Below are 17,143 nucleotides of genomic sequence, written 5' to 3' on the forward strand. Positions count from 1 at the left end.
CAAAAGCTGCCTGAAAGCAGTGAGTTATCTTTGGAGCACAGCTCAAAAACAACAGTTTCCACTAAAGCAGTAGAAGTCATTGTTAATGATTTCAAAGCAAATATAATAAGTGGGAGGGAATTGGACTTTCTTGGAAATATGTTGACTTTAAGTGACTTACATGCAGATTAATTGTATATTATTTGAACATGAATGACCAATCATTTCAAAATTAAGCCTAAAGTAAAATAAAATCACATAAACAGGTTCTGAACATCATTTTTAGCCCTCTTTTTCATTAAAAAATGCCGAGTCAAGTCACATATATTAAGTCAGAGTCACATAAACAAGTTTAACATTTGTCTTTAAAATGTGAGAGTCTACTTGGATGTGCTGTTATTGAGAAGTGCAGTGAGGTACTTTAAATACAGATTTAAGATACCTAATACGCTTAATTGAATGCATACATTTTTTAAAGCTCCTGGAAGAGGTGAGCCTGCTCTCCCTGAGCATCTTTCTCCGGGTGAAATAATTTCCCAGCTGCAGAGCAACTGCTTACAGGTTGTAGCCACACAGAAAAGAAAAATCTCCTATGTCAAAAGCATTACAAAGTCCAGAAGCACTTAAGGCTTTACAACAGTCATAACATGGTGCCACTGATAAAATCACAAGAAGAAACTGAGCACTGAGATTGGTTCCTTGAGCCAGCTGCTTCTCTGAGTAAATCTGATGAAAAGAAGGCAAGTGTCCAGGTGTTTATTGTGTGAATCATTGTTCAACGAGTCAGTTTTTCCAGAAACAACTCTTCCCATTTCATTAGTCACATCCTTTTTTACTCTTCCCATTTATCAGCATTGACATCCCTCCTTCTTTCCTTTTTCATTTTGCCTTCTTGTCTTTTTACTTTTACTCTTTGTTTTGATTCACCTCATGTCTCTCCATGTACTTCAATTTCCAAAACTAACGAGAACTCCCTGACCTCAGCTGCTTTCCCTTCCTGCTTGTTTAGAAAATGTGCGGTTTTTTTATTAATCTTTTAGGGCATGATAATTTCACATCATCAATACGTGTCAAAATGCACTAGTGTAGGAAAAAGAAGTGTAGAAAAATAATGCTTGAAAGGATCTCAAGTTTCTAGTCATCTAGTTCCTTCACTTCTCCAGAAGCAGAACCAGCTACACCCAGAACCTCCCTGATTGTAAAAAATGCAAACAATGGCCACGCCTAGTCTCTATAGGTAATCCACTGTGGTACTTCCAGATATCTGCTTATGCATATCATTGTCCTCTGCTCAGTCCCCTCCGCCTTTCCTGATGAGCTGTGCCCCAGATTCTCCAGGCAAGACTTCCCGATGCTGCTGAGGACAGGCTCCTACAAACAATATTCCCTGAGCAATGCAACTCTCACCGAAGCACTTATGTTTTGCTTATAACACTTTTAATGGTATCTTCACTACGCTGGTAGTTGCACCTCAGTAATTCCAATTATGCCTGCATTTGCTTGTGCTATCTGCTTACTTTTAGTAGTGTAACCTTCTTATGACTGTCTTTATGCTTCCTTTGTGAGCTTGAGGTCACCGAAGATCTCTGGTTTAACCGAGTAGGTTATTCTTACTTCCCTTCCTAATACTATTTCTTCTTTGGAACATATTATGCCCTTTATTTCATTTATACAGAGACATAGTCATTCCTACTAATGCTCTTCGTTGTCTTGTTTCCTATGAAATCCTTCTTATCAATAATCTTATTTTATAGAAATCTTATTTTTTCAAGTTCATTGTTATTTTTTCCTGTTCCCTCTCTCTGTTTACACGGATTGTGGACTCTCATCATGTTATAATTACCAGACACTTACATCACCCCTATCCTCTGTACTCTGGACTTCAAAATAAATATATTCATCCCCATGAATGTTTCACTTCTTTTCCTAACAGTTCTTTCTGAAGCACTTTACCCTTCTATACAAACAGTCCAGTCTCATATTATTCAGCCAAGTCTCCATGCTTCTCATAATCCTCAGAACATATTAAGAGTTCCGGGGCTGTGCATTACTTTAAGATGCTCTTCAGGCCTTCCTTTTATATCCCTCACTCTGTTTGCACAGCCTTGCCCTTTCTACTGTTTAGATCCCTGTCCACATTGTGATAATTTATGTTTATAAGATGGTACAGGATATAACGTTGAGGAAAGGGAACTTGGACAAAATACACTAACTGGGAAGATCAGATGGACACAGTATTGTAAGCAATGAGCTAAGTCATCCACAGAATCACACAGACCCACAGAATGGTTTGGGTTGGAAGGGACCTTAAAGCCCACCCAGTTCCAGCCCCCTGCCATGGGCAGGGACACCTCCCACCAGACCAGGTTGCCCAAAGCCCCATCCAGCCTGGCCTTGAGCACCTCCAGGGATGGGGCATCCATGGCTTCTCTGGGCAAGCTGGGCCACTGCCTCACCACCCTCTTAGTGAGACTTTTCTAACGTCTAATCCCTAACAAGAGGCAACATGGTAAAGGAAATAAGGGGGGCTAACTATGTAGGCACACGTTAGGATAGGAACAAAGGACAGCACTGACTATTCAGCAAGTTTTCAGTGTAATTTTCGTACTGTGAGGTTTCACTATCACCTCCCTTTCATCCTAGTTTAAACTCTTCTTGCTAACTCAGCCAACAAAAACACAGAAATATGTATTTATTGAGACTTTCAACTGCAGTTTATGAGTAACTTGATCTAATGTACTAGTAAAAGGGTCAGTATACACTATGAAAAATGTCACATGAGATTCACAGTTACAAAGTACTTGATAACTGAGGAAGAGACTGCTGACTTGATTTAAGTGATAAAGTATGCCTTTCAGCACACTGCAAATTACTGAATAAACCTTTTTTAAAAAATCCTGCAATGTTCTCATCAGTTGAGGATGCTTTCCATAAACTTTTTCAATTTAGAATTTCAGAGAGTGTGTAGTAACCACTTTTCACTGAAATGAATGAAAAGAACCAAAATGACAGGCCTTGCAGGTATGTCCTTCTGACTAGCCCTTGAATAATGCCTGTGCCTCAGATGATGAAAACCTTACCTGAATCATCCCTATTCCCTGAAGTCAGTAGTCAGTTCTGAACTGCACCCCTTAGCTCTTGGCCAAACCCTTAGTGCCTGTTTGGGACAGCTGGTAACTGACCACCTGGAGCTCAGGTGAGGTACCTAAAAGGATCGTGTCCCCACCCCTCCAAGCCCTCCTATCTCAGAAACAGAGATGTCTTCTGCTTTCCTTCTTCTTTGGAGCTGTCTATGTGAATTGCCCATCTGCTGGGAAATGTAGGCTTTGTCCTTCCTTCATAAGGAAGCTGGCAGCCTGTTTCTACCACACTGAGGGGCTTGTTCTGTCTCGCTGATGCTGCTGTATGTCTCCAGCACCTTCATTTGCCTATCCTTGGAGGACTCCGTGGCTGCTACTTTGATTAAATTCTCCTGGCCACCATTGCATCTCAGCCTAACCACCTCCTCCTGCAGCCCTTCACCCATGCAGTGTCTTGTTCCCAGCTCACGCTGATACTGATGATACACTGCAGTTGAGTAAATCCCAGCCATGACATGGGTGGAGATATCTGAAGCTGGTTTCATTTATAAGTACATGTGGCCACCAATAAAGTAGGTGGAAGCCGAATCAGCAGCATGCCTGTCTCTGATGAGGCAGCACATCCCCACCTTTGTTCCTGGAGTGTCTCCTTGAAGGTATCAGTCAGCCCAAGCTCTGCAGCTGTTGCCCCAGACATGTTGTGCTCCCAGCTACATCCCCACCTCACCAGGCACAGATGTCTGACCTCTCCCTCAGCACACAGAGCGAGCACATGAGCTTGACTTCTTCATCGCTAACAGGGGGCCCATTGTGAAATTCTGTTCGTTGCTGTCAGGCCCTGGCCCCTGTTAGTTGCTGAGCTAATGCTGTTAAACTCCTGGGCTATTAAACTTGCCCAGGTCAAGATGATAGATTTTAGTTTCCCTTTTTCTTCATGCAAGCAATGACATAATGGAACCAAATATCTCTTCTGGAATAAACAATGCATATTCTAGAGATTACTTGTGTTTACACTACTCATTGCAAGACCTCCAAAGGAGTTTAAAACTTGCACTCCATATTGAAGCACAGGGAAATTCATGTTTTTTCAGAATGATGGTGTCCTCTTTCAAGGGGACTTGGAGTGGCACATACGTTAGAAGTTATGACCTGCATTTTTCAAAATTAGATTTTTTTGCTATAAATGTTGAAGAAAGAATTTTTAAAAAAATCTTTTGGTCATTATTCAATACATACAAAGACACATCCACAATTTGCAAGGCTCAAAATGTAATACAAAGCATAACATTGTGTCAAAAACAAGTAGGAAACCAGAGTCCTTTCTCAGCTATACTCTGTTTAGAAAACAGCAAGACAATATTATGACAAGAAACAACCACTAAGCTGGCAGGCTGACAAAATTTTTTGCTTGTTCAAACACATATGTGAATGCAGGTGGCCTTAGGACCCATGAAGCAGATGGTCTGAGAGCACTCAGTCACCTGAATGAATATGCCCACCTGTAGGACACTGAAATGAGCACGATAAAACAATCTAGTCTCTAGGGCTGTGTTTATCACTGTGATCACATACACTGCTGTCTGGATGTTACAGATAGCAACCACTTCATAAAAAACAGAAATAAATCCGGGAGCAGAGCCCAGATGCCAAGACTCCGCTCTGCAAACTGAAGCGGGACCTAGGTGCTCTTCAGCTCCCTTTTCGGGTCCTCAGAAATGTTATGTCTGCTTCTCAACCTCTTGAAAAAAACACTATCACCATATCCTGTGCTGACTGATGTACAAAGATAAACCAAACTGAAATACACTCTACTACACACACACGTCTGCAGTGGCCAGACAACCACATGTTCCACAGCTCATCTGGAAGCCTGAAAACCTGTCCTTTGAATGAAAACATCTTTCAAACACCAGCACAAGCAACTGGGCCCTGGTTCTGCAGCTGGAAGCTGATGTCGTTTTTCTCTCTTTCCCCCACCTGCACACCCTTGAATACAAAATGAGTTTCTGCCTCTCAGACTTCACAGATTCTCACCTTGCCCAGGCTGCATAAGCAGCAAGGGGATCAGTCCAACACCCTCACCTCGAGTTTGATGGGTCATCTAACTGGTGGGTTTTATTGTTGCCATGCTAATACAAATGTAAGAAACTGACTGTTTGACCAGTGAAAACAGAACTGCTTCAGCTTTATTCTTTATAATCAGCTTTGTTCTTCTGGGATGGGTTAAAAAAATCACACTCTTTCCCTAAACAAGGATCAGGTAGTCCTGGCTCATTTTCCCTTGGTTTTAGCCCTTCTTTCCTCTGTGTATGCAGTATTCAGGATGACACTGCTTTACATTACTGGGTGGGACTTTTACAGCCTGATAAGATACTAGTTGGTACCTTGAGTACAGTATCTCTCATGCATATTAGTACCAGCAACTGTAACAGGGAGAAAAGCAGCAAACTTCAGCTCATCAAGAGCTAGTGATGTTGAGTTCCCAGAGTATGTCTCCCTAAATAATATCAGCATTTCTAATGCTAAATTGGCTTCCATAAAGACTTTGAAAAGAGCAGGAGTTTGTAGCTAGGGATTGAATATTTGCATTGATTTTGACTAGCAGTGAAGGTATGTTATGTCTAAATTCAAGGTTCATTTTAGTGCATATCTCTCAGTAGGAACAGCCAGATGGGCATAAATGTAATTCCTGCTGGAAAAAATGCCACAAATAAGTTCTGTTACTCTCATTTCAGCAGGACCACAAGGTCTAGCCGCATCAGTGCCTTCCACTGAAAGTATTATGCACTCCCAAAGAGGTGCTAGAAGGAGACGAGCCTTTTAGGGATCTGACAATTTCATTTCAGAGTCAAAATATATGGCACAGATCACCAACCTGAATCAACGCTGAAACTCACTTGTATCCATTGCAAATTTTACATGCATTAGAGGCCAAGCCAAACATACATAATCTCATTTATTTCAGTTGCCTACTTTTGTGATCAAGGCCAAGTCACATGGATGAGCCACCAGAAGATAAGGCCTACTGTCTGCACAAGAGGACCGTGCACATTTTGTGTTGCAGCCACCTACGATGAACATTATTTAAAGGACTAATTCCTCTGCTTAGAATAGAAAATGCCATAAATACCACATAATTTTAATTTCTGCCAACAGTGGATAACCAGCTTTCCTTGGCACGCCATACGCAAGCTGGGACCCCAGGGGACTACTTCTGTGACTAAATAGCTGTGGTATTGGGCTATCAGTTTATGTACTTCATGTTCAGTTCTTCCATAATTTTGAAGATTGCAGTGCAACCATTTTAGCTCTTTCCCTACCTCATTTGTGACTTATATGGAAATGCTTCCCTGAATATACACCTCTGCTTGCTTGACTCTTCTACGAAATAGTATGACTTAATGCTCTTCCCCAGTCTCAAACTTGCACGTCTCATTAACTTTCAAGTTAAAAGGGCAGTCAGTAGGCTAAATCCATGAGTTTAGAGCTATATCTGGCTTTATTGCCTCTCAAGCTTAGCACAGCCACACGATAAACCGTCCTTTTAACATCGCAATGCCTGTGAGCAGAGTTGAAATGGTGCTGGCCTAGGTTGCCAGTGTCAACATACAACCCAGACCACAGCAATACAGGACCACCAAAGCTGCAAAGAATGAAATGTTCTGCATTCAGGGGTTAATTTCATGGTCAAAGACAAAAGAAAGGCAACTCAGACTTCTTTCAAAGGAGCCAAGCCACAGGGTTAAAGGTTTCAATGAAGAAACAAAAGTGCAAAGCTGTTTCCTTTAACCCAAATGCTCCAGCAAAGTGTTGCAATCAGCTCAGGTCACAGCATCATCTCTCGTCTCCTTCAGATTTGCATTTCCTTTCTATACAGCTACTTCCCACAGCACAGGTACAGAAGGGTAGGGCTGAACAAACAAGTGCCCGGCGCCTAGCAAGCTCACTGCCGTGGCGTGTAGTCTCCTCCCAGTCTAAAGGGAGACCAGCACACTTCAGCAGCACTTCGATAAAACAAAGTTGCTGAGGAATAGTTTGCCTGAGAGGAATAGTTTGCCACTTTGAACTTCTTGTTTTCTATGTATCGCCTGTAAATGCTGAGTGGACACAACAGTTCTTGGAATATTGGTGAAATTATATCAGTTAATGGTTAGTAGTACATTCACATTTAGATTATGCATTTTAGGAGTTCCAAGCATGTTGCAGACTTGGATTAATATATCTTTAAGAAAAGTCATCTCCCTTTCACAAATTCCAGGAATTCAAAAAATTTAATTCAGGTCCAAAATACAATGAAAGGCTTAAAAAGGTCTTAATAAGAACAACATGAATGAGTGTCTGTATTCTCCTTTTGCTGTGTGACACATAAGGTGTCTTTACAGTTATGAAGTTTAAACTTTTTTGAACAAAAGGAAACTTCACATATTCATAGAATTGTAGGAGCTGTAAAACAAAAAGTAAGATTGTTTCTACACAGTGTGCTGAAAGAAAAAAATACAGCTTTGTCTGAACTGTCTATGTATTCTTCAAATGAATTAGCTTGCTGGTTGGAACTACAGAGATATTTAGCTGCTATCTTTAGGTAATCTAAAGGATAAAAAAAATGTTATCAGTCTAAGGACTTTGAGTTGCATTCATGAAACAGTAGTACCAGTAGTAAATTTTTATGAATCAATTTTGTTGCTAAATTAAAGAGCAGAGTGAACATCTAATGTAGAAAGAGAAGCAATGCACGTCCAGCTTTGATACTTGTGCAATCTACTGTGACAAGATCACAGAGAGGAAAGGTGGAAGGAGTATAGGGCATTGCTCTTTATGGTAGCTGGTTGTTTCTTTTTTAAAAAAAACGTTGGGAGTGGTGGTTCTTTGTTGCCCAAACTATGTTTAACTATATTTCTATTTATTTTGGAAACATTTTATTTGTTCATTACTTGTGCAAATGTGTCTAACAAATATTTTACTTCCCATATTTAGAAATTGAGAAAAGCTGACTAGGAGGAATGCCCCATCACGTCTGGGTAGTGTTTTAGGGAGTCACTCCCAGGTGAGTGCCTGTGTGCACCCTCCTCATCTCAGCTAGCTGCGCTGGAGGCAGGGTGTTCCCTTTAAGCCTCAGCTGCTTTAAGGGCAAACACTGTCATTTTATGTTCATGTCAACTTCATTTACAGCACTATGCAGCATTTTGTGCCACACAGTCTGAGACATTTGGACATGTTCCCTGTGCTCTGCTGTGAAGACAGCAATTACCAGTGGAGTGGGCAGCTGAGGAGGAATCCTTTCTGAAACTGCAACAGCGTCAACTGAGAGACCACCTTTGTCAGACGTTGACACTTTTATTAATTCTATCTTGATTTATAACTTTATTTTTTTTATTTTTTAAGTAAGATTGGAATCTTTACTTTAAAAATGCAAATTAGGTTATTTTAAATCCCCATTAAGTAAGAGCCCTTTTGCTTCCAGAAACATCTCAACTTGAAAAGCAATATGCAAACATAAGACATTCATAGTATTTTATATTCTGGTTATGTATTGGAAACAGGCATACCAAAAGAAGCAGTTTTTGACAATGCTATAGCATTTTAGGTGAATATAAAAGCTAGACTTCTGAGTTATATGCAAGTTTGACTATAACAGAATTTTTGTAGTTAATTCTTGCAAAGTACTGTTTATTCTTACCTCATATCACTGAATTTTTTTATTAAATTAACCTTAATGAGGATGAGACAAGCAAATTTATTTTCCTTGTTTATTGTTCTTTATTTTTTGGCTGATAATGGAATCCAGTTTGAAATATGCCACATTTGCAGACTTTCAGTTGTACTCCAAGAATGAAGGTCAACTTTGATGTTTTTAGGTCCGTTTTTCTTTGTTTTTAATATTTAGCTACTATGGAAGTTATGTGTGTATATTTTTATGTAGACATGCTCCAGGTTATTTGCAGAATAGAAAGGAGTTTGTTGAGCAATCACAAGTATTTGACATAATAGAAATGCTGTGACTGACACATGAGAGGGAGTGCTACAGAAATGTTAAATAACTTCTATTTACATAGCATACCTTTATTGTCTTTGTTATAAAGAGTCAAGGCCTTCGTATAATGTGTAAGTGCAAGGGATCTTAATCTATTTGTAAGTGTTAGTTCTCTATATGGTTAATATCAACACTTTACTTCTTATCTTTAGCAAAATTCAATACATGTAGAGTAGTGTTCTAAATTTTTGTTGTTAATTTTTACCCAATCTAATAAAGAGCACAACAAAGCTTTTATCATAGGTCCCCCAGAAATATATTTTCACAGCATTGGGAATTTCTGTAGCTGACTTTTGCTTCTGTATTTAGACAACGGTGACTATTATGTGAGGATCTATGCAAAATCGTGAATTTCCATGAAGCCCAAGCAGATTACAACTGCTATCAAGACTTATGGTGGTTTCTTCTGATTGTTGAAAGCTAGAGTTTAGTTGATCATTGGGGATGTTCTCTTGGTTGGTACAATCAAAAACATGGCAGGGTTTTTTTGTGTGTTTGGTTTTTTTTTTGAATAATAAAGCTATTTAAGAGGAGGAACAAACTTTCTGGATACATGACTGGTACATTATTTTATGAGAAAGAGAATTTAGCTTTGAGGACAAGAGGGCTTTGAGGAGGAACATGAGGGACCAGCCGTATGGGTGGGATCCTGGGCACTGTTGTCACCCACAGGAGCCAGCATAACCGAGCTAAGCGGGTTTCTGGCATGGAGCAAGTCTGCTGTCCCCTTCATCTGCTGCTGCTGCTGCCATATAATTTCTGAGCCAGATGCTGGCCCTGTGTGTTGCTACTAATTCAAATAATTTATATCACTTCTATCATTGTGTTACTATTGTTATAGGCATAAAGGAAAATTTCTGACCGGCTATTTTAGGGTTCCAAGACACATCTAACTGTCATTTACATGCACTCAGAAAGGGAAGACTCAAAAGAGAAAGGCAAAAAAAGGCAAAAACAAAAGAAAGAAAATACAATGTTCTCAAGGGCTTTAATTATACTGGCTTTGGAGAATTCAAAGCCAACAGGTCACTGGCTCACTCCTTTATTTTTCTTTCCAAACACAGCAGTACTTCTTGTACGCCCTCAAGATCCTTGCTTGCTCACCAGTTTGACAAGGAGACTGTAATCATTTACTTAAATGCCCTGCTCACTGAGCAGGCAGGGACCAGCAGGGAACATCTTCCAGCTGACCATTACAGTTGTCATTAGACCATTAGGGCTGGCATCAGGCCACCTAGGTGGTGGCCTGGCAGCTGGGCAGCACCTTTGGCTGCATGTTCGTTGCTGATAACTTGATGCAAAGTCCTGTTGCAAAATAGCAAAGACCACAACGGAGGAAGAAGCAATAGGAAGGGAGAGGCATTGGTGTTACTTACACACCTCAGGGAGGCAAGAGCTCACCAGGCAGAGCTGGATGGTGGCTGTGGGTTGTGTCCTCAGGGGTTGTCAAAGGTGCTGTGCAGGGATGCTTCTGCTGTTTGCTCCTATACTAAAACCCTTGCAGATCGATGAACAGTCCTGTTAAAACACTGTATTTTTTTCTTAGTTAGGTTTGAAGTTGTTTCACTTTCTATACGTGGACTGTTTTTTATGATTGACATTAGCTCATGCGTCAACAGCTGACTATAATATTCTACTTCTGTAAATGTGGTTAATATTTTTGTAACTGCTTTAAATACACATTGCATGCAGTCAATGATGTGGCTTCTGTAGACATGCAATTTCAGGGGTCAAAATTCTCAATTCTATATATGTATGTATCTTAAATACAATGGCCTGCAGTCATGCAAACTTTTTTTAATTAAAGAAGGAAGAGATCGTTTGTTAGTTTACTTGTATTTCAGTAAACTTTGGCAAAGACTTTGCCAAACATAGCCAAAATCACTGTGGTAAATGAACAATGATGGAGCCTGAACAGTGTCTGAGGCTGCAGTTCTGCCAAAGTGTTTCCTCTCTCTATATATGATATATCAGTCTAGACTATTGTAACAAAAATATTCTGATTCCCACAGCAGGCCTTGAAATATGCATCCTTCCTCTCCAGGTTACCACTCTAGAAAGCAAAAACATGTCATTATTAACTTGTATTTGCAGCAGGTGCCATCTATCAGGGATGCAGATGTTTCACACAGTCTGTATTGTACTCCCAGCAAATCCCACCTTCTAGAGCCAAGTATTTATAGCCAGCAAGAGTCCCTTTATGCATTAGAAGCACTATGGCCATTTCTCTCTTCTACTTAAATAGAAGTGCTCAATCACCATGCTGATGAAATACTGCAGGTAGGAGCTATTAAAGTAGTGCCCTTTGGATATGGAGCTGGACCATGGGCAAGCTTTTTTTTGGATCTCTCCCAGCTGGCAGACCCAGAAGTCCTCAGCCTCCCTGTTACAGAGCCCATGTTTTTTATCATCCTTCAGTTCCTGGAGAGCAGGGGCACTGTGCTGCAAAGGGGGGCTGGCAGGGCCGGAGACCACCTATTGCTTCTGCCAAAAGGCAGCAGGTAGCACCGAGTCCTGCGAAGACATTCAAAATGACATCTTTCAACCATATAGGTTAGAAATTAAAGCAATATTTCTAATATTGTTCTCTGCAGAGAGCAAACTTAGATACATGTTTCTGTGGCCTGGCTATAATTGGATCTGAAGGAAAGGGTAGGATCAGGAATAAAATTAAGATGTCGTCCTTAACCCCGAGGTCACTGTAGCCTCAGAGAGGCCTCTTTCCAACCAAACTCTGTGCATGAAATTACTCTTTCAAAGCAAATGTGAGTCAGCTAGCATATCTGCATGCTATTTCATGGCTTCTAGGCATTTTAAATAGCTTTTGGTAATCTGGACAGCAAGCTATTGCTGAGAAGAGATTGCCCATACAACCTGAATGGAAAATTATACTTGCACATGTAATTTTTTCTTCATCCAACATGTTTCCAGCTATGAGCCGTTTAGAGAGAAGTCTGTGTTTCATTTCAATACAATATCTTGTTTCAGCGTGCGCCAAAGTGCAGAGCATTTCCAGGTCCCACCCAACAGAGATAAGAGCACACGTAATGAAAGTATCTGATGAACCATGTGAAACCATGACATATTTCCTATTCCTCTGGGAGAATGACATAACATTTTACTCACACACGTGAAACAACAGATCCTGTCCCTGAAAGGACACAGTCTAGTTTTCTGGATACCACTAGTGTGAGTTACATCAGTTGGACTACTTTCTTAAGCAAACATTGCAAACACTAACTGCAGGCATCCCTCTTTATGCTCCGTGTATGACATAATGCCAGACACTAGTAGGACTGAAAGAGCTGCCTTTTACCAACTTGACAATTCTTTTCAGGTTTCCATATAAGATTTTTATCTGCAAGAAGATTTTGATCCAATAATCCTTATGAACACAAGTTTTATTTTACCTAGAATACAGGAGTTGTATCCTGCAACCAAACATATGTTTAGGCCTCTGGTTAGGACAAGAACTGTACAGTACAAATTGCCTAGTTGTTTTCAAAGTAATGCATGAAAGAACTGCACAGTACTTTTAAATAGAGTATAATTTACATTAAAACTATTTTTTGTAATGAAGGATTTTGAAAAATCTAAGTGAGTGGGCAAAAAGATGTTAGGTGACACATCATCATTGACTGAAATAATTGTCTCTGTATAAAACGACAGCCAAAAATGACAAACAAACAAACAAACAAACAAAAACAACAAAAAAAACACCTTGGGGTCTAATCAGAAAGGGTACTGAAAGCAGGAAATAAAAAGATGTTTTGTCACTAACTAAAACCTAGCGTCTTGAATAGCACATACTGCCGTGGCTTTGCCTCTGAGGTGGGATACTGTTAAAGAAGGAACAGAGAAAGGCAAAAAAACATGGGTAAAGGGTTGGAGCAGCTGGCCTAGGGAAGACATTAAAAGTTTGGGACACTAGTACCAGTGGTGGCAAAAATGCTGCCATGAGCACTAAGGAAGCATCCCAGCCCCAGTAGCAAGTGGAGAGAAGCAGATGCAGTTGTTCATGCTACAAGATCGCATCAAAGGGAGGAAGAAAATCTGATAGCACAGGAGACCAGAAATATAACTAAAAAGTGACTAAAATGATATGGTGGCAAGGCTTGCAAATATCCAACTGGGCATCACTCAGTTATGCAATAGTGTTTAGAGGGGGAATGTATCCCGACCACCTTCAGAGCAAAACTGTGAATCAGAGAAATATGCACACTGCATTGAAAGTCACATTGGACACGAGGAATTTAGACACAAAAATATCATCCTGGCCATGTGAAAACTATTGAGAGGTCACTTATGACTTCAGTGGAAGTCAAACTATTAATTCAGCAGAAATCATACAGTGTCAGAGGGAGCTCAGTGTAGCTGGAGGTCCTACCTCCACAGAAGCAGCCACTGAGCTCCCTTTACACTGCACTGGAGCAGTGCAGAAATGAGAAAATCATTTGATTGTAAAATTACTCAGGCATAATTTTCAAAACTTAGAGGAAGTGTGCTACACTAACCATTTTCTCAGCAAATTATTAACCAGGTGACGAGACTGCTGGTGCAGCAAAGCAAGCTACACAGGACTGGTGTGCTGTCATGTGGGTGCATTGTCCTTCAGCTGTCTGACAGCTAAAATCACAATTAATACACTGAATTTCAATGTCTCTAGGCTTTCTGGAACATAGTGAAAGACATAATATGCCTGTTTTAATTGGAGGAGGCCACATTTACAAGCCTAAAGGTCAACGTGTAAATATCCCACAGAGTCTCCCACATTTAAAAGTGCTTCTGAAGTATGGCCAGCACTGTGATATTTAGCATAACTTTAACACAGGATGCCACATGTGGTGCTACTACACACTTAATACCGCCTGGGTCCAACGAGTAGACAACCACCAAAGAAACCATGTTATGTCCCGTCCTGTGCTATCCCACTGAACTAGAACAGAGAGGGACTGCGGGCAAGGTGGACTAGTCTTATTAAATATTATTTTGTGCATGTGGAAGGCCTACCTGTTGAGCTCCAGCAGTGTGCTGAACACCACCCAACCTGCAGCTCCTGACTGAGCAATGATCTCTGGTGAGTCCAGAAAAGACCCAGAGAAGAAGCAGCTGCTCAGCTCTCACTGACTCTTATCTCCTGTGTAAGTGAAAACATTTGTGGGTCAGATGTGGGAATGATTCATGTCATATGTTCAGCTATGCAGTCTTCAGAGATGTTGCAAGGAATGAGTGCAGGGTGCACTTTTGGAGATCCAAGAATTTATTAGTCTGGGGATCTTGCCGTTAAAACAATGTTAGTGCTCATAGAATCACAGAATCATTTAAGTTGGAAAAGACCAACCATCAACTTGACCTACCAAGTCCCATCACTCAACCATGTCCCTCAGTGCCACATCCACACATTTCTTAAATAACTCCAGGGATGGAGACTCCACTGCTTCCCTGGGCAGCCCATTCCAGTGCTTGACCACCCTCTCTGTGAACAAATTATTCCTGATAACCAATCTAAACCTCCCCTGGCACAACTTGATACCTTTTCCTCGTGTCCTATCGCTTGTCACCTGAGAAAAGAGACTGACACCCTCCTCACAGCTCAGGTGGTTGCAGAGAGTGATGAAGTCTCCCCTCAGCCTCCTCTTCTCCAAAGTGAACAGTCCCAGTTCCCTCAGCCATTCCTCATATGTCTTGTTTCTAGTTCCTTCACCAGCTTTGTTGCTCTCCTCTGAACGCACTCAAGCTACTCAGTATCTTTTTTTTTTTTTTTGTAGTGAGGGGCCCAAAACTGAACACAGTGCTCATGGTACGGTCTCACTGGTGCCGCACACAAAGTGACAATCACTTCCCTGGTCCTGCTGGCCACACTCTTTCTGATATAAGCCAGGAAGCTGTTGGCCTTCTTGGCCATCTGGGCATGCTGCTGGCTCATGTCCAGCTGGCCATCAACCAGCACTCCCAGGTCCTTTTCTGCTGGGCAACTTTCCAGCCACTTCCTCAAGCCTACACCACTGCATGGGGCTGTCGTGACTCAAGCGCAGCACCCGGCACTTACCCTCCTTACCATCTCATCTCTTCCCTGGGTGCTTTCTCCATGAAGTCCTTCCAGAGAGAAGAAGGGCTGTAGCTGATCCTAGAGGTAATAGTGCATAGAAATAACCTGCTTCCTTCCTCTGCTGCAGCCCTCTGTAGATCCCATCATCATCATCATCACCAGGACTGCTGCTGTCAGGAGCCCTTTCTCCCAGTTATATCTACAATCCATAGCAGCCCAAGTGAGCTAACTCTGGTTAATGCTTTCCAAGGAACTGATGTTGAAAAACTTGTGTATGTGAAGGTTAAATTCACACTGTATCTGTTGATTTTATTGAAAACATCATTCTTGTACTTGACAAAATTTTGTCAATAATTCTCCCAAATCTGAATGCACATAGCACCCTGCAAATACATATAGTGTTGTAATAATCACAGAATCACAGAATTGTCTAGGTTGGAAGAGACCTCCAAGATCACCTAGTCCAACCTCTGACCTAACACTAACAAGTCCTCCACTAAACCATATCACTAAGCTCTACATTTAAACGTCTTTTAAAGACCTCCAGGGATGGTGACTCAACCACGTCCCTGGGCAGCCCATTCCAATGCCTAACAACCCTTTTGGTAAAGAAGTTCTTCCTAATATCCAACCTAAACCTCCCCTGGCGCAACTTTAGCCCATTCCCCCTCATCCTGTCACCAGGCACGTGGGAGAATAGACCAACCCCCACCTCTCTACAGCCTCCTTTAAGGTACCTACAGAGAGCGATAAGGTCACCCCTGAGCCTCCTCTTCTCCAGGCTGAACAATCCCAGCTCCCTCAGCCACTCCTCGTAAGACTTGTAAATAATAATAATAGTTCCTTAGTGTAGTTTTATACCAAAGCACAAGCAAACCTTTTTTCTTGCAGTAAATCTGTCATGATTAAATTAATTAAAGCTGGACATGCTCCTTGCTTTCTCTTGCTGATCAGGTCCGTCTTCCTAAAAAGAGCTTTTTATAAGAGCTATTACGCTATAATTGGTATTTCTCGTGTTCTTAGTCTTAGACTTTTTTTCTCTCTCTCTTTATTTGTTTTATGCTGTTTGGACTCTCTGAGTTTTGCCATTTTGGCCTTGGTGCACTCACTGCTGTGACTCACGTATTCCACAGCTACTGCCAGATCTCTGAGGCCGACGTTGTAATTATCGCGTTAGGACCTGTCATTGCAGCTCCGACTTAATAAATAGAGCAATGATTAGAATCACTGATTGATCCATTCCATGGTTTTGGACACTCACATCTGAGATGAACAGATGGCCTGTGGATATTTAGGGTTTGAAATGTCAGCATTACAGATTAAATTAGTATTAATTAGCCATTCCATGTACACTGGCTATTATATAGAGTGAGTATTTCTGTATGTGATAATCTGGTGATTATCAGCTAAAACTGTAAATCAAATTCATCTCCTACACTGCAGAAGAAAGCCCTGACCCTTCCCCCCTGCCCACCTCACAGGTGACAGGGGTCCCTTTCAGGTGAAACACATGGTGTCTTTCAGGAGTGCAACTAAGGCATCGCAGTCCCAGGTGGGCATTTGGTCCACAGGACCAGACTAGGCCTGATCCACAGCAAGAAAAGCCCTGAAGTGTGCAGAGTGTGGATGCTCAGCACCATCCCTCTCACTCCACATCCCAAGGTCAGGCACTAACACACCCCGATGGTGTCTGAGCAAGCTGAAGGAATAGCTCCCTGGAGGGGATGCTGCTTCTGGTGGTTCTTTACCCCACAGCTTCCCCCATGCTCAGAAACTCTTCCCAAAAATTTAGGACAATCCAGGAGCCTACAGGTTTTAAAAAGAAATTTCATTATTGTGGGTCAGAGACAAGGCCATGAAAACTTACTAGGTAACTCCAAATTTTTATGGATACCTGCTATGCATGAAGCAATGCTGTGAACATGAATGGTTATATGATCAACGTGGACATTTTATATTTCTTCAAAACCTGCTTGGTTTAGAACTGTAAGGTCCATAGGTTGA

The 17,143-nt window shown here is 41.3% G+C and overlaps 1 protein-coding gene across 1 annotated transcript in view; it reads right to left on the bottom strand.

Moving 5' to 3' along the window:
- The window catches only part of CDH17 (cadherin 17), a 37,572-nt gene extending 26,941 nt beyond the window's left edge, over nt 1-10,631 (bottom strand). Inside the window, exon 1 of the mRNA XM_035546319.2 lies at nt 10,471-10,631. The gene's annotated coding sequence lies outside the window, so the exon portion shown is untranslated. The remainder of the gene's footprint in view (nt 1-10,470) is intronic.
- Between the last annotated feature and the right edge of the window lie 6,512 nt (nt 10,632-17,143).

Source organism: Cygnus atratus, chromosome 2 (assembly GCF_013377495.2).
Source record: "Cygnus atratus isolate AKBS03 ecotype Queensland, Australia chromosome 2, CAtr_DNAZoo_HiC_assembly, whole genome shotgun sequence".
NCBI classification, from domain to species: Eukaryota; Metazoa; Chordata; class Aves; order Anseriformes; family Anatidae; genus Cygnus; species Cygnus atratus.